The 15,088-nt window shown below is 45.3% G+C and overlaps 2 protein-coding genes across 2 annotated transcripts in view; one reads left to right on the top strand and one right to left on the bottom strand.

Annotated features, from left to right (window-relative positions):
- Positions 1–15,088, bottom strand: part of LOC142817882 (scoloptoxin SSD976-like) — a 454,431-nt gene that overhangs the window by 250,794 nt on the left and 188,549 nt on the right. The window lies entirely within an intron of this gene.
- LOC142817881 (uncharacterized) overlaps positions 7,549–15,088 on the top strand; it is a 219,502-nt gene continuing 211,962 nt past the window's right edge. The window contains exon 1 of the mRNA XM_075895814.1: positions 7,549–8,513. The gene's annotated coding sequence lies outside the window, so the exon portion shown is untranslated. The remainder of the gene's footprint in view (positions 8,514–15,088) is intronic.

Here is a 15,088-nt window from a genome sequence, read left to right as displayed (position 1 = left end):
ATATCTCACGTCGTACAGCCCCCATTACGACTCACTAGGTCGTTGCAATCCCTCATTGGCTCAGTTTTTTTGGTCAGGTGGAACAGAGCTGGTTTACTGAGCAGCACTTGGGCAACCGAGAAACTGCGGTGGATTCACATTTCTATCCGTATCTGTTCGCCGCCGGCTGCTTGCCCTACGATTCTTACTTCGGTTGTTGCAGAATGATCAGTGTCCTGCGCGTGATCTTGCTTGATATTTCTTAGGCACCAAGATACCTTATTTACCTCCAGATGCAGGGCTTAATTCTGCACCACAAACACTTAACGTGCCTGCATTTTACTCAATGTCAGTAGCATTTTATCGACACGTGCAGCAGGTTTTTCTCGATGTGAACATTCTCGAAAGCCGCATTGTTGATACAACGGCGGCTCTTCTGCTTTCTCTGGTTCCGCCAGCCCGCCTAGCACGATCGAGACATGTCTCTTGGAGGGCGATAACGGCATCGTTTTTGCCTAGTCACTTCCGTGACTTCATGTGGCGTCTTGGATGCAGAGTACTCCTAACACGGGACAGACTGGAGAATTGAGGCATGGTCCTATTTTCCACTTGTCCTTACTGCCTGTTACAGGAGTCTAGCCAGCGTATGTTGAAGCAATGTGTCATTGCAAGGTTGTTTTGGAAGGTCGATAACATTGGTGTTCGTGGCCTAGGTGTTAATCGCTTTGTCACATCTGGTCACTGCTCGCGTAGTCGCTTTGCACGCCTTCTAATAGCTGCGGGAGCTTTTTGTTTGTGGCGTATTAGGTGCGAGGCTGTTGCGGCAGGCCATCTTCGTCGTGCTCTCTTTCGGATTCTGGAACGCTTATACTCTGAACTTGTACTGCTTCTGTCAGAGAAATTCTTGTTCTTTTGGGACGAATAATTTCTACAACAATGGTCGTGCCGCTTTCTGTCCGTAGTTGACGGACGTGTTCGATTAGTCTTCGACCTGGCCTGGTTCCTGTAGCCAGGTCACCTGTCAGTGTCTGATTAGTGCATGTAATCTGTATGTGCTTACTGTTTCTATGTGTTTGTGTGTGCCCCGTATGGGCGTGAGTTCTTGTGCATATGTGCTTCATTTTAATGCTGTAAATTGCGTAAATTGCACACATCTTGATGCCTGTTTTATATACTTGCTAACATTTTCACCAAGTCTTGTAAATTCTGTCCATATATCATCATGTACATTGTCCATGTTGTGATTAGTGTATATATGCAGTGTATATAGTCACTAGTAACATGGGTTAGGGACACCCTATGGACTTGGACACATTTGTTTAAATGTGTCGTGTATGTCGTTCTTTTTCAATTTTGTTATTGTGCTTGTTGTATTGACGCTCGTTCCATAGATTTGTTGCATCCCACGATAAAACAATCTTTTTATAAACAAACTCCGACCTTCAACGTCATTCGTTGAGGCCCACAGGACGGTTCTCCTATAGTATAGTACCACGTACTCTAAATCGTTAACAAATTTTTCTAAGCACAGAAACACACCGGTGACACCAGCCTTGATATTTCGTTCTCAGAAGCACGGTTCCTTTTAGTCTCACCATGTCTAACGTCAGGTGTAACCGGTGCTATCTCGCGAACAGTATAAAGGGTGCTGCCTCATAAAAGTACAAAAAACAGCAGCTGAGTGAGGATATTCCAGAAGCCGCTTTACCGGTATCTCCGCCTGGCTGCTGCGTGGGCTGTACCTGGGGGCGCGGGAAAAAAGTGCCTCTCTGTCACCTGGATCGTCACCGAGCGTGTCAGATCGTCGGTGAGGCATGGACGAAGCGAAGCGCCAGGCGCGGAGAGCCGCGGAAGCTCTTGCTCGTCGCCAGACAGACAGTCAAACACAGGCAGACAAGAATACGGACGGACGCATGGACGCACGCATTCATGGACGAACGCTCCGCCCCACTCATCATCATTCACTTCATGGATATGCTTTAATTTTTTTTAATGCGAATGCATTTCTGAGTAGGGCTACGTCAGGCATCCGGAGTTGTTCGCGGCATCAGCGCGCCGGCAGGTGTTATCTCTCCGCTTTCATTCCCTCTCCCATAAGAACAGCTGTGGGCGCGCGTGCTTACCCTAGGCCCTAGAAACCGGAGCATGCGGTGCAATAGAGTGTAGAATAGGATACATACGGTGTTTCGCCACTTCTTTTCTCACCGTTCGCTCACTCTCCTCCAGGCACCTTACTTTGCCGTTCACTCGTGCCTCAATCTTGACCGTTCACTGGCTGGGTGCCTATCAAGAACATCCGGAAATGTGCACTCGAGACACCACTTTAAAATGCCGAAGCCGAGCCGAGAGCACACTTTTTGTTCACTTCATAGTTTTGTTCACTTCACAGACGCCGCTTTTACAGAACAGGAAGCTGTAGCAGTTGCCTACAAACCTACTCTACCTCATTCCCTGATTCACTGCCTCCCCTCAGGTTCTGCAGCTGAGGACACCGAGGAGACCACCATAACTTTAGACCTTGCACAATCTGATGCACAGTACATCTTGACTTACTCCAAAACTGCTTTGTACAACTATGCCAGGAGCAGGATACACCCCTCTGCTTGGCTGTTGTTCAACACGCCCACACAATATTTACTGCGAAAAGTAGAGCTCCAGTGGGTACCGGCTAATTCAGGGAACAACAAAAAACGAGGCTGCCTATAAATTGGCTCGAGGGTTAATTTACGGGGCACAGGACAGCCTTGATTCGGGCTTCTCAAAGGACCGTACGCACACTTTTGCAGAGCTCACGCAAATACCCCGTTAGAACCATCAGATTTACTCTCCCCTGAGTTCCACTATTACGCCCCCCTAACAAATCCTATAGAGACGTCTCCAGGAACTCACTCTTTCTTCAGCCCAGCTGATGTCCCACTACAATGGCACTTCCTTTGAATGTTCCCTTTGCGGTGACCCTCACGCCAGTTTTCCACATCCTATCCGGCTGCCCTGCTGATTCTCCCCCACAGGAACAGCCTGTGATCTCAAGCTGGGAGGACTGGGAGATCCTGCTTTCGTCTGAGAACCCGGTGTCGCAGCTTGCTTTGGTGACTCGGGCAGCCGATGTCATCGCGTGTAAAGATATGGCCATGTAGACATGATGTGAGGCCGCGCGGTGGTCCAGGGATCCAGGGGGCTCAAACACACTTGCTAATGAAGGTTTGTCTGTCTGTCTGTTTGTCGGAGAGGTGGGGGCACTTTTTTATGTGCCTCTCAAGCACCTCCATCCTGTCTCTAACTGCGGTTTGTCTCAGGCAATTTGCACCTATGAGCACGGGCAAATGATCTCAGATTTATTCCGTCAAAGATGGTGTTCTATGTGCGTTGCGGGAAAAAACATACCCTATCACTCATGCAGCAGCAATTATAAAGAATACGTGACTCCAGATGCGTGAGCAGCACCTTTATTTGTATAGCTTGGCCAACGATGGACCAATCAAAAAGGCAGTGCAAGCCCTGCACATCTGCAAGCACTAGCGTACACAATCAAGCGACGTCACAACAAAGGCGTCCAAAGGTACAAAATCCTTCATTGTTGAAATGACGTCGGTATAACGTATGCGGATGGCAGGCAACAGTGCTTGTATTGACTTGTCAGCTTAAGCAATTCAGGCAAAGCGAAAAGCTCATTTATTGCAAATTTGAAGCACAGCCAAATACAGCCTGTATTTACCCCTGAGAAAAGTGTAGCGCAGGATAAAAAAAGAGTTACTGCAAGAGACAGAGAGAGAGAGAGAGATATCATTTATTAGAAGACAGAGAGTTCGGCCTGAGATAGTCCACTCTAACCTGCTACTCTGGAGAGAGGAAGAGGGGCAGAAAAAAAAAAGAAGAGATGCAATGCGCTGCAACAACAGGCCTCGGTGCACCTTCGCACTTGTGCACCAATCTCGCAAGCGTTACCTGCAAGCATTACCTGTATAGTGAGACCTTGAAGCTCACTATAGCTCTCCGTAGATATACGCACGCAGTCACAGGCAACGGTACCGCAAGCCGGAATAGAGAGAGGCTATCTGCCCTTTATACTGGTCATTGTAAGTCCATGTCTTGTATACACTGCGGGCCCCTCGAAATTGTGTTTAATGGAACCAATCACGTGCGAGCTGGTTCCATTATATTCCCGTGAACTGAATACGTTTTTCACTCTGTCAAATTCACTGCCGTCCACGTCTGCGTTTTTTATTATTTTCTTGATGATTAATTCATTTATTGATGTGTGGAGTTTAACGTCCCAAAACAGCCATATGATCTTGCTCCAGAAATTTTGACCACCTGGGGTTTTTTGACGTGCACCGATATATGAGCACGCGGGCATACAGTATTTTCGCCTCATCGAAAATGCAAGCGCCGCAGCCGGGATTACATCCCGCAACCTTCGGGTCAGCAGACGAGTACCTCAGCCACTAGACCACCATTGTGCTGCTTCATTACTTGCTATCCATTACGCTGCTGTAACTCACCATCGGTTGTTGGAGCTATTGGTCTTGGGGCAAACGATAATTGGCACAATTTTTTCGCTAAATGTGATAATATACTTATTTAAAGTTTGTTCTCAAGCCAATTTTGTTCTTCAGGCTTCTTAATCTTACGGCTCTTGTTTCCCGTTCCATTTCATGCTTCGCCGACCTTCAATTTTCGTCAAGTTCCTTTAGTATACTTCAAGATTCAGCCCGCTATGTTAGAATTGATAGTGTGAAATGAATGCAAAATCTTTACCTAAGATACAGTGTCCACTTCATTTCAAAATTTGGGAGTGCCTGCGGTACTCATCCCTACCCTTATTATTCATCTGCCTATATTGTATGGAATGCGAGTGTTAACATGTTTTTATTAAGGCAAAAGCCTGCAGGAGCCTCATCAAACAGCAAATATGAACCATCGGCAGTGACCCTCTGGTGAAGTCGGGAAGCGATGCGATAAATCTTGTTATGGCGTACCCACATGACGTCTTCATGACGTCGCCAATCGCAAACATTTCGGACGTCATCATGTAGACACGAATTCTGGCATGACGCACACGATAGCGTTGTGGCGCCCTCATTGGGACAGCAAGCGAAACCCGAGAGCATGCGAATTTCAGAGAAGAAGAATGGCCCCGTATCTGCATGTTACACTGCAAATGTCATCGAAACACGATAGCCTTCTGCCTGGAGAGAGTGAACAAAACGTTCATTTCATGTTCTGCGCAAAAAAAAAAAACGGGGAATGGTATTCTGGAGGCGCTGCATTAGAGTGCCTCGAGCGTGCAGCAGAGACGAACGAGCGCATCAGGCCACGTTACACATGAGACATGAGTGCTATCTGGGAGTTATCCTCGAAAATGGAGCGCGAGGCGTGCGTGCCCGTCTCTAAAGCGATGAGGTGTATAACGCAAAGCGACGGGTAGGTGCCACCACCGGGCCGTCTTAACAAAGCGTCGGAAAGACTTGCCTTTTCGTGCAAGTGTTGCATGGTAAGCGCATTGTGATAAACGCTACGGTCCTTAGAATTACTTATGTATGCCTTTTCTAGTAAAAACAAACATATACATAATATTGACGTGTTGTTATAGTGCCTCATATATGAGCAATGATTGCTTTTTAATTGACAATCGCGCAAGTATGAACACTGAGCATTGAGCAGTTTTGGTGGGCTCTGCGGATGGGGTTGGTTGTTTGGAACATTGTTTGGCGACTATGGTGCCATTTAGAATACCGTTAAGGGCGGACAATCAGACAAAAATACAGACAGATAGACCAAAATTTTGCGTTGAAGGTCCACAAGAAAAACTATGTATATATCATCTTTAAATTTAACACTGCTCTGGGCTGACGTGGACAGTCTTCACTGCTGCGTTATACATCGACTGAGAAGGAAAAAAAAAGCCTTAGTGTTTGGGCCATTTTGCGTGAATGCACAAGAGATGACCAAAAAAAAAAAACCCCTGCAAGCCATTGCTGTAGTTCATTGCTGTAGTAGTTCACTTTTTTGAGGACTCAGAAATATCACGAAAGTAGTAAAACAGAAAAGAAAATGTATTGGCATTGTCAACATGTATTTCTCAATACAGTATTGTTGTGTTTACATTTTCATAGAACAATCTTTGTGAAAACTTTTGTGAAGACATTGCAGTATTTAATAGACTACATGCTCCCGAAAGACATGATCACCAGTGACAAGATTTTAGTGATCTTTCATGTTTTGTGTGGACATTTCAGTGGCCTGACTACTTCTGTTCACTTTAGTAGGGGCAGATTTCTATATTGAAAAACTTAGTCTCAATACCTAAGTGTCGTGCTGCGTACCATTGTACAGCCTTGCGTTTGTTATATAATATGCGATGTTGACTGTTGTGCAAGTCAAGAGGAGTAACTGGCGCCACGCATCGGCACGAACCTCCGCTTAGGAAAATTTATTTCAAAACTGCACTAGGATCCGTGTGAATGTTCTTTTTTTTCCTTTATTCCTAAGAAAAAATCAGCTCGTACAAATATCTGGTGATTAGGGTGCAGTTAATTGCTCCCCTTCGATACGCATTCAATCCTCTGTATCTGTTTTTGTATATCAAGTAATGCAGCGTCGTGAATACGTCGTCCCTCTATTTTTAATGCAGAAAACAGAAAACTCGTCCGCTCTAATAATAATAATAATAATAATAATAATAATAATAATAATAATAATAATAATAATAATAATAATAATAATAATAATAATAATAATAATAATAATAATTAATATTATTATTATTTGAAGAAGAAGAAGAAGATATTTTTTATTTGTCGCAAAAAATATACACGCATTGAGGTAGAATATACAGAAGGAGGTTCCATAGCACAAGGCTGAAAGGGGACCTCCTATTATTATTATTATTATTATTATTATTATTATTATTATTATTATTATTATTATTATTAGATGATGATGATGATTACACGTGTGCCCGGGTCAGTCTACATGAGTGTAGCCTTTGCCTCGCTCAGTGTTCAGTACCTTTATTTCGTAGCAATCCCTATTGTTCAGGCGTTCACAATGGAGCGTTGACATAAATTTTACCGAGAGAGAGAAGGCAAGTATTAGCTACTGACAGGTGCTATTTCTTGTTTAGGGCGTTAGTTTCAAAGCTGTTCAACTCTGCTATATCGCACGACCTTTTCAAGCGCTTGTCAGGGCGCTTCGCGTGGAGAATTGAATATGCCACCAACATAGCTTTTAAATCAAACCGGTTTAAACATTTCGATTTTTATTCGCGCTGCCGGATTGTTCACCTCGGAGAAGCCGTATATGCAGCTGCGTTTTTAAGAAGTCACGCGAGACAGCTGTGTGCGCGCTCCAATCGCGCGTTATGTTTTTTTTTTTTTTTAATGTACGTAGTTGCACGCCGTTGTCTCGCGGCCCCCCCGGTGTCACGTGCATCCCGCGTAAAACGTTCCCCTTTTTGTTTAACGCGCGCAACAACGACACCCCCCCCCCCCCCCTATTACCCTTCGATCTCTTTCCTTGGTTTTTTAATCCATTTGTCGTGCAGAAGTGCAAGAGAGAGCCAACCGGCGTGATCGCGGTGAAAAAAACCTCCGCCAGGGTCGGGCTCGGCGCTGCCGTCGCACCGAGCCGAGCGCGCGCGCTCGTGTCGTCGTCCTATCAGCGACGCTTTCCTCCGAAACTAAAGAAAAAAGCCATAACGAACAAAAACAAAAACAAAGCGTGCTTCGGTTCTATCAGGCGCTGAAGTTCGCAGTCTCTCTCCTGCTCGGGCCGGAAGCGGCCGGCGTTCGCGCTCCGACCGCCTTCCTAGTGGGGGCCTCCCGCGGAGCATTGCTCTTGCTTCTCCGCAGCTGTTCTTCCACGTTGTCTCCTATCGCGCGGCTTTGCTTCGGAGAGTTCTGCGGCCTCTTCTTCGGCGTTTCTTCCGTTTATTTTTTGTTTTATTTTTATGCTTCAGTGGTGTTTCAAAATTGTCCAGAGTAGCCGTGTATGTAATTCTATCGCTCGATCACAGTCCTTCCAACCGTTCACCCCGAAGAGTGGCAAACCGTCCACGTGCTTGATCGAATGCCGCGACATCAAGTGAGGTCCTGACACGGTGTGCCTGTAGCCGAGCTGTCTTCGTTGCTTCTCGCGCTTTGGCGGCGCTGCATTGTGAGCTGCGTGCCCCCGATTCGCTCGATCATTTATCGAATTCTTTTTAATTTTTTTACCCTTATTGTGAAGCTCTGAGAACGTTGCTGCAGGCTAAACGAGAAACGTGCGTTGTCGTCGAGAATTCGCCGAATGGAGTCATCTGTGCCGTGTGCTACTGTGCGTTGTTATTAGATGCCGACATCAACAGATAGAGCAGAATTTCTGTGGTCAACATCGACGAAATCAGTTTCGATGGCTGCCCAAGAGTGTGAAAGTCAAGCACTTGCAGTATAGGTTCACTGAGCCTGTGTGAGTGCGTTTCTGCCCAAAGCGTGTTGCTTTTGTGGGATCTACCTTGCCCGGACGTACAAAGGCCGAATCTGTCGTGACCTCTGGTAAGTGACGCACTAGTTATATATGTTCTACTGATTCATCTACTGGTTGCTGTATGCTGTTTTGGTATACTTGTCTCGCTGGGGAGAGGTTGAGGTTTATAATACTTCGAGTACTTCATTTATGTAACGTCTGAAACAAAAAATCAAAGAAAAAAATGGGTATACGATGTTAACAGTGGCTGAGTGCTGTATGTGCTGAAGAACACATATACATGACTCAACCATGGTAATGCAAAGCTTGCTTGCAGAAATTCACACTGCAATAAACGTCCACAAGCTCGTATTTCTAGTTCTGCTCACAGCATATGGACTAACACCTTATCGCGCATATAACAACTAATAACTGTATATCACAAGCGCCTGTCCAGTCCGCTGTCCACTAAAAGTTCTTCCAGGAAGATGTTCGTCTTTTCCTGCAGATGCATTTGAGGACATGGACCAAGTAATTTTTGTAATGCGAGAAAGCGTTCGTTCAAACTCGTTAGGTCTCGTAGCTTGTTTCCCGATGTAAATTCTGAATTGTGATGCTGCAGTGAATGTGTGTGTCGTGGTTACGGGGCGTGTTCGCCACTCGAGTCATATTTGCGACCAATCATTGTTACCTAGTGGTTAAGGTTCTCGGCTGTGGAGGCCACTATTTCGATGGAAGCGAAAATGCTGGAGGCTCGTGCACTTAAATGAAGACGTGCTACGAAGATTCCGAAATGGTCTAAATTTCCGGAGCTCTCCACTATGGCGTCCCTTATAATCGTATTGTCGGCTTGACGCATCGAACACCAATAAATGTTATTAATGAGTTATACTTCCGGGAAGTGTGGGTGCACCCGTATGTGTTCACAAAATTTTTCTTTACTGCGAAAATAATGAATACACACGCAAACACACGAAATACGTAAAACAACAGTGACACACGCACATAAAGAATTTTCCTTTAGTCTAGGTTTCTGATTGCATCTTGTCATTGTTCTCGCCCCTAAAAAATATGGGTCATGCTAGAGTTTAGCCCTTAAGAGTAGAACACGATAGCGTAATTGGGCCCCGTGCGATTGGTCTCCCTAATGGCTAGCCTTCTTTCGGTTCCGAGTGCATGCCTCAACCGGGCCGTAATTTTATTATGCGCGTAAAGTTGGCGTTTCGAAATTTCCCTGAATGCCTACAGCAAGTACAGTTGTTAAGAGCCCACTACTCACAATTCTGCCCTTTGCTAATCAACGAAGGGTTACTCTGCGCATTCGTAAGACAACACGCGAACCTACGAGGCTGCTCTCTTTGTTGATGCTTTTGCCGCGGACGATGTTTGTAATGGGTATAACAAGCACTCTTGGCACAATCAACAAGTTGTGACGCCTGGCGCAATTTTAAGCTTTTGCCACGCAATATATGATGCGTTAAAGATACTCTTTGCTATACATGACATTTATGTAGTGTTTTTAAACAAGTTTTAACCAATAGCATCGCTAAACGGTAGGACTCCTGCTCGCCACGCAGACAACTTCGATTCAATGCTCACTCAAACTTAAAATCTTAATTGTTTATTTCACTAACATCTTTCTCAACTTTTTCTTTACGGCAAGATGATAATTTTTAATTATAACGATTGACACCAATTTCATGTTTCTGCAGAACGAGCTCTTAACTTCTATCTCATTCAAATCTGGCAGAGAGGGGGAGAGAGGGGGGTGACCGTGACCCGCGAATGAGATATTTGGTTGTAAGGAGCTTTCACCGGTCGATGTTCATATGCCCTTGGGCGTTTTTTAATGTCCAAGGAGACATCGGTGGCGTCAAGCGTTCGACGCTAGTGAGCCCTCTACCGTTCTGGTTTAGGGTATCTAGAAGAGCAACTGATTGCGTCAGCAGGTGAACCGACGCTGTAGAAGAAGTAGAAGCATCGCGTACCCCGTTGCCCATCAAACGCATAAAAATAAAAATTATGTTTTTTTTCGCAGAATTTACTGGGCCGACAGCAAAATAACATGCTTAACTTTTATTAACACACATTACATTGGTGCTCGAAGAGATGTGAAGGAGATGTTGAGAAGAGTCTCCAATTGCTAGTTTAATAAGGCAGAATCCTACCTGGAAAACACAGGAGCAAAATGTTGCCCTAGTAAGTCCGAGTTACTCCTTCATAGACCAATCAAAAGAGGTACTAAGCCAAGGGGATGGAAGCCACTCGCAGATGTCGACATCAGGCTAACCACACGTGATGGAAACCTCATTCTTAAAAGTTTTCACTTGATCCAATAGCCTTACCTTTATTAGTATTGCCAAGAAAACGGAAATGGTCATCAGACCTATTACTCTAGGGTGTCTAATAGAAAAGGATGCCTAAAAAAGGCAATTTACTCCGAATTTACTACGCCTTTCTCATGTGCCAAATCATTTACGTAGCAGCCATGTACAACTGACACAAGCTCAAGAAAAGGATGCTTAACACCCTCGTTAAGTAAAACATCAAAAGGGTGCTCGGTACTCTCATGACTGCATGCACAAAACGCATGTTTATTTATTTATTTATACACTTTTACATCTACCTACAGCGCCCTCTGGGGGCATTGTTGTAGGGGGGTTTACAAATTCAAAGTACATTTAAATCAGTGGGAACAAGTTGAATTTCATAGCACTAAAAAATAAAAACAAATAATAATGTGTATATTAGGCGAGCACAATACGCTGTACGAATATTATAAAAGCACAGGAATCGCCCCAGCTGACTCTATCTTGCTGTTTGGCGGGGAGAAGAACGTTAGCCATTCTGGGCCTCAATCCAGTGTTGACAGAAGAGAGAAGCTATGGAACCACTGAGGAGCAAAGAGAAAATATTCATGTTGCACCGATCCCTTGCAATACACATCCGCAGCACAATGAGAGAAGGCGTAGAGCAACAAGAGTGACTACGATCTTGAAGAAGATCAAGAATGATGACCAGTTGGTGTGCTTCGTAGATGCGGCATAATATGAAACGCTCATCTCACTATACCGTGGTCGCAATAGATAACAAAGGTCAAATCATTTCGTTGGCATCACTGTGTGGCACCACTTTTTCTAAAGCGAAGGAAGTTGCTATTGCGTTGGCACTCTTGCATGAAAAAAAGACACAAGTATACTAAAATTCTAGCTTGGCAGTCTGTGTGTTTGCCTCGGGATTCATTGCGGAAGAGGCACACGAATTTCTGAAGAACAGGGCCATAACTATGCGCACGATCACTCGGTTCCCGGCCCATCTGGGTCAAAATGTGAACTCGCTCACCAACTTCAAAGACATCGCCCACTCCCAAGTGCACGTAACTCTCCTCGCGGGAGGAGAAGCCTAGTGACAGTGCAGGGTTCAAGAGTTTCAAGACGATTTATTCACAGTTAATGAATGCACAAACAGTTCTACATTACAAAAAGGGTATTTCCTCCGCCTCACAAGAAGCTCACGAGACCCCAGGCGACGAACCGTAGGACGCTGCAAGCTAATTCTTATTCGAGTCTTGCTTTCGTGCGTTGCCTTTTCCCATGTAACGTCAGCTCGCAGTGACCTCGCTGGAGGGGAACGTGTTATTTGGAGCACATGCTTTGGCGGTACCACTCGTTACGTGCGGACAAGAACCTCACAAAGCAGAAATGCAGCTCGGACCTCAAGAGCTCGGAATATCAGTATCAACTTTGGGCTGACCAGAGAGCTTTTGATGTGGCTGTTAGGTTTATTCCAACTGTCCCCGCGTGAGAACATCCTGCACTGCCCCCCTAAAGTGTGGTACTTTACCGGGTCTTTGATTATTGTTCTTCGTACCGTAGCACGTGTATTTAACTGTGCTGTGCTTGATGTTATCTAGTGCTGTTTTTTTTGTGGAGCATTACTTTTCTGAGAGATTTCCTGTAGTTGTTTTAAGCTCAGTTTCCACATACTCTTGCTTATTTTATTATTGCCAAATTAATGAACCTTTTTCTTACAAATTCCTTAATAACGCGTGTTTTTGTACATTCTAATATTGTTATTCTGAATTTTGTTTTCAATGTTTCATGGGTGTTTACATTGAATATCAATAACACGATGTAGCCAGCCCTCTCTGTAACACCCCTTCAAATGGGGCTGATAAGAAACAGCAAAAAATGGAACTTCAGGGGTTTAAAAACTAGCAGAGAGATGGTATGCATAATACAGAGCCGCCTATGTTCTATCGAAACAGGCTTTCTTGAAGCTCTGTGAAATCACGTTTATTGATTCTCGTGACGTCAATCACGTTTTGAGCGAGTGAGAACGCTGTCATGCACTTGTACAGTTGCGCTTATTACGAGTAGCAACACTCTACCTGTACTCAAAATGGCGCCAACACTGCTATATGGCACATACATAGACATTGGTGAAATAATTTCTCATATTATCGTCACTCTCTGAACCCATATGACGTTTGTCAGATCAGCACCTCGTCAGACGCGCCCTATCCACCCTTCACTACCTTCTCAGGTAGCACTTTCCTGCTCTCACGCATCGTCCAGCTTTCGCGAGTGCATGCTTTGTGGTCATGGGGGAGAGAGTCCATCAAGTAGTGGCTCACGATGGAAACTGTATGAAGTAAGTTTTTGATCAGTTGGGTACAGATCCGTGGGGCAGCGTCTTGCATTCCTCGTGTTCGTAATATTGGCTGTCACGTTGGCTCAGTAAAAGATACGGTGTTTCGAGAAAGCGCGTCGCCCTTTGTGGCAGTATGTGGGCAACCAATAGGAAAGCGTTCCTGCAGCGCAACTGTATGCGCCGACATTGAAAGCGCTGTGATGCAGCGGTGGTATTGCTTTGAGCCACAAAAAAAAAAAAGGAGCCCGAAGGAAGAAATCTTACAACGTGTGATACTGGAGTAGAAATCACGTTTGTCGCATCACCAGAGGAAAACGCTCAGAAACATGTGTGACGCGAGCAGCGTGAACCCTCAAATGAAGCGCCGCATCACGACCACTCTCTGAAATAAAGCGGTCGTGCCACCGAATTTGTCGCATGCGTGTTCTTTGCTGTAAGCGTTTTCTTCAGCTTCAGGAAGCATGATACACGCACCAAGATTTGTTCATTTTAGATAAAGTATTCAGTAATGCTCGACTTATGCAGCCCATTTTCTGTTTCGCGGTGCCGAGTTGGGCAGTGAAGTCGATGCATAGGTGACTTGGTCACATGACCACACAAGGCTGTTACGCACATTGTGCCGAGATTCATCTGCTCTCACACACACATGCCACACAAGCGCCAGCAAAACGAACGTGCTGACAGTCACCATGACCAGCTGCAGTATCATCCAGGCAGTTACAAGGCAAAAGGCAGCCAGAATAAAACAAATCATTTATGTTGATAACGTCTGTACAGTACGCTTAAGGAGGAGGGGAACGCCCCGCTGTTGGACGCTCGCAGCGTCTCTGGCGGAGGCCTTCGTAGCCCGTGAAGGACGCGTCGAGTGTCACTTTGGAAGCAACCAGTGTCATTGACGGACGCACACAATACTCACCGTAGACGACTAAATAGACAGCTAAATGGACGGCGGCCATCTTAAGTCTCATTCCAATTGTGACGTAGCCGGCAAAGTAGGCGGCTCCGAGAAGACCACATCGTAGACAAATACGATGCAGGCTACTTTGCTGTCTGAACAAGATGGCGACTCGGCGAATCACTCAGATAGACCTAATCTCATCGGAATGGTCGTCTGCACACAAGCAGACGCTTCTCCTGAAGCTCAATGTGAGTAGCGTTTAGTTTTTCAGATTTTGACACAAGTTCGGCCAGAAAATACAACTCTTATGTTTGTTCCTTTTGGATTTCTCTTCTCGACGCGAGGTGGCGCCTCGTCACGTCAAAGCCGTCTAAATGTGTTCTAATTTTCGGACAGCATAGACTTGGTGCTGTCTTTTAAGAAGCCTGCGTACACTGTCTAAGAATTGGAACACAGGCAGTGTCTTTGCGAGGGACGCCAGCACACACTTAACAGCAGCCTCATTTCGGAGATGGCGGAGGTGAGTCACGTCACTACAAATTTCGGTGTGACGTCACGACAACTGCCGCTGCTTCTCCTATTTTGAAACGTCAGTGTTGCTGCGCAAGCAATAGAAATAGATCGCGAAAGAGAATTCCGCTACACATTTAAAATTGAATTAAAATATAGTCTACGAGTTTGTTGTGTCCGACCCTTCGTGTGGAGAGTCCTTGCATACAGAGGAAACTCTCAACAGGACTGGGATAGCTTCGAAATTCGGTGGCACTACCCCTTTAAGGTGGGCAAACGGCTCCCATTGAGAAGCGCGCGTTTGCACTGGCATTGAAAAATATGAAGGAGGCGTTGGTGAGTTACACTGTTCAGGCTTGGGGTCATTTTAACCACAGCCAGCATGTCGCAACTCCTATTGATCGCGACTGTGCTTTGCTGTTTTCTGGCGTCAGGTCAGTTTTCTGGCGTCAGAAAACTGGTTCAGTAAAAACGAAGACATCTCTTTTCCCATAATACGGGTATGCGCAACTGTAATCTGCATGGCCTATCAGAAAACTGTCATTATGGCAAACGCATATCACTGAGAACGGGCAAATTACACTGCAGACAACTTCCACTGAT

This window comes from Rhipicephalus microplus, chromosome 5, assembly GCF_043290135.1.
Source record: "Rhipicephalus microplus isolate Deutch F79 chromosome 5, USDA_Rmic, whole genome shotgun sequence".
Classification (NCBI taxonomy): domain Eukaryota; kingdom Metazoa; phylum Arthropoda; class Arachnida; order Ixodida; family Ixodidae; genus Rhipicephalus; species Rhipicephalus microplus.
This window is presented reverse-complemented; position numbering and strand designations above follow the sequence as displayed.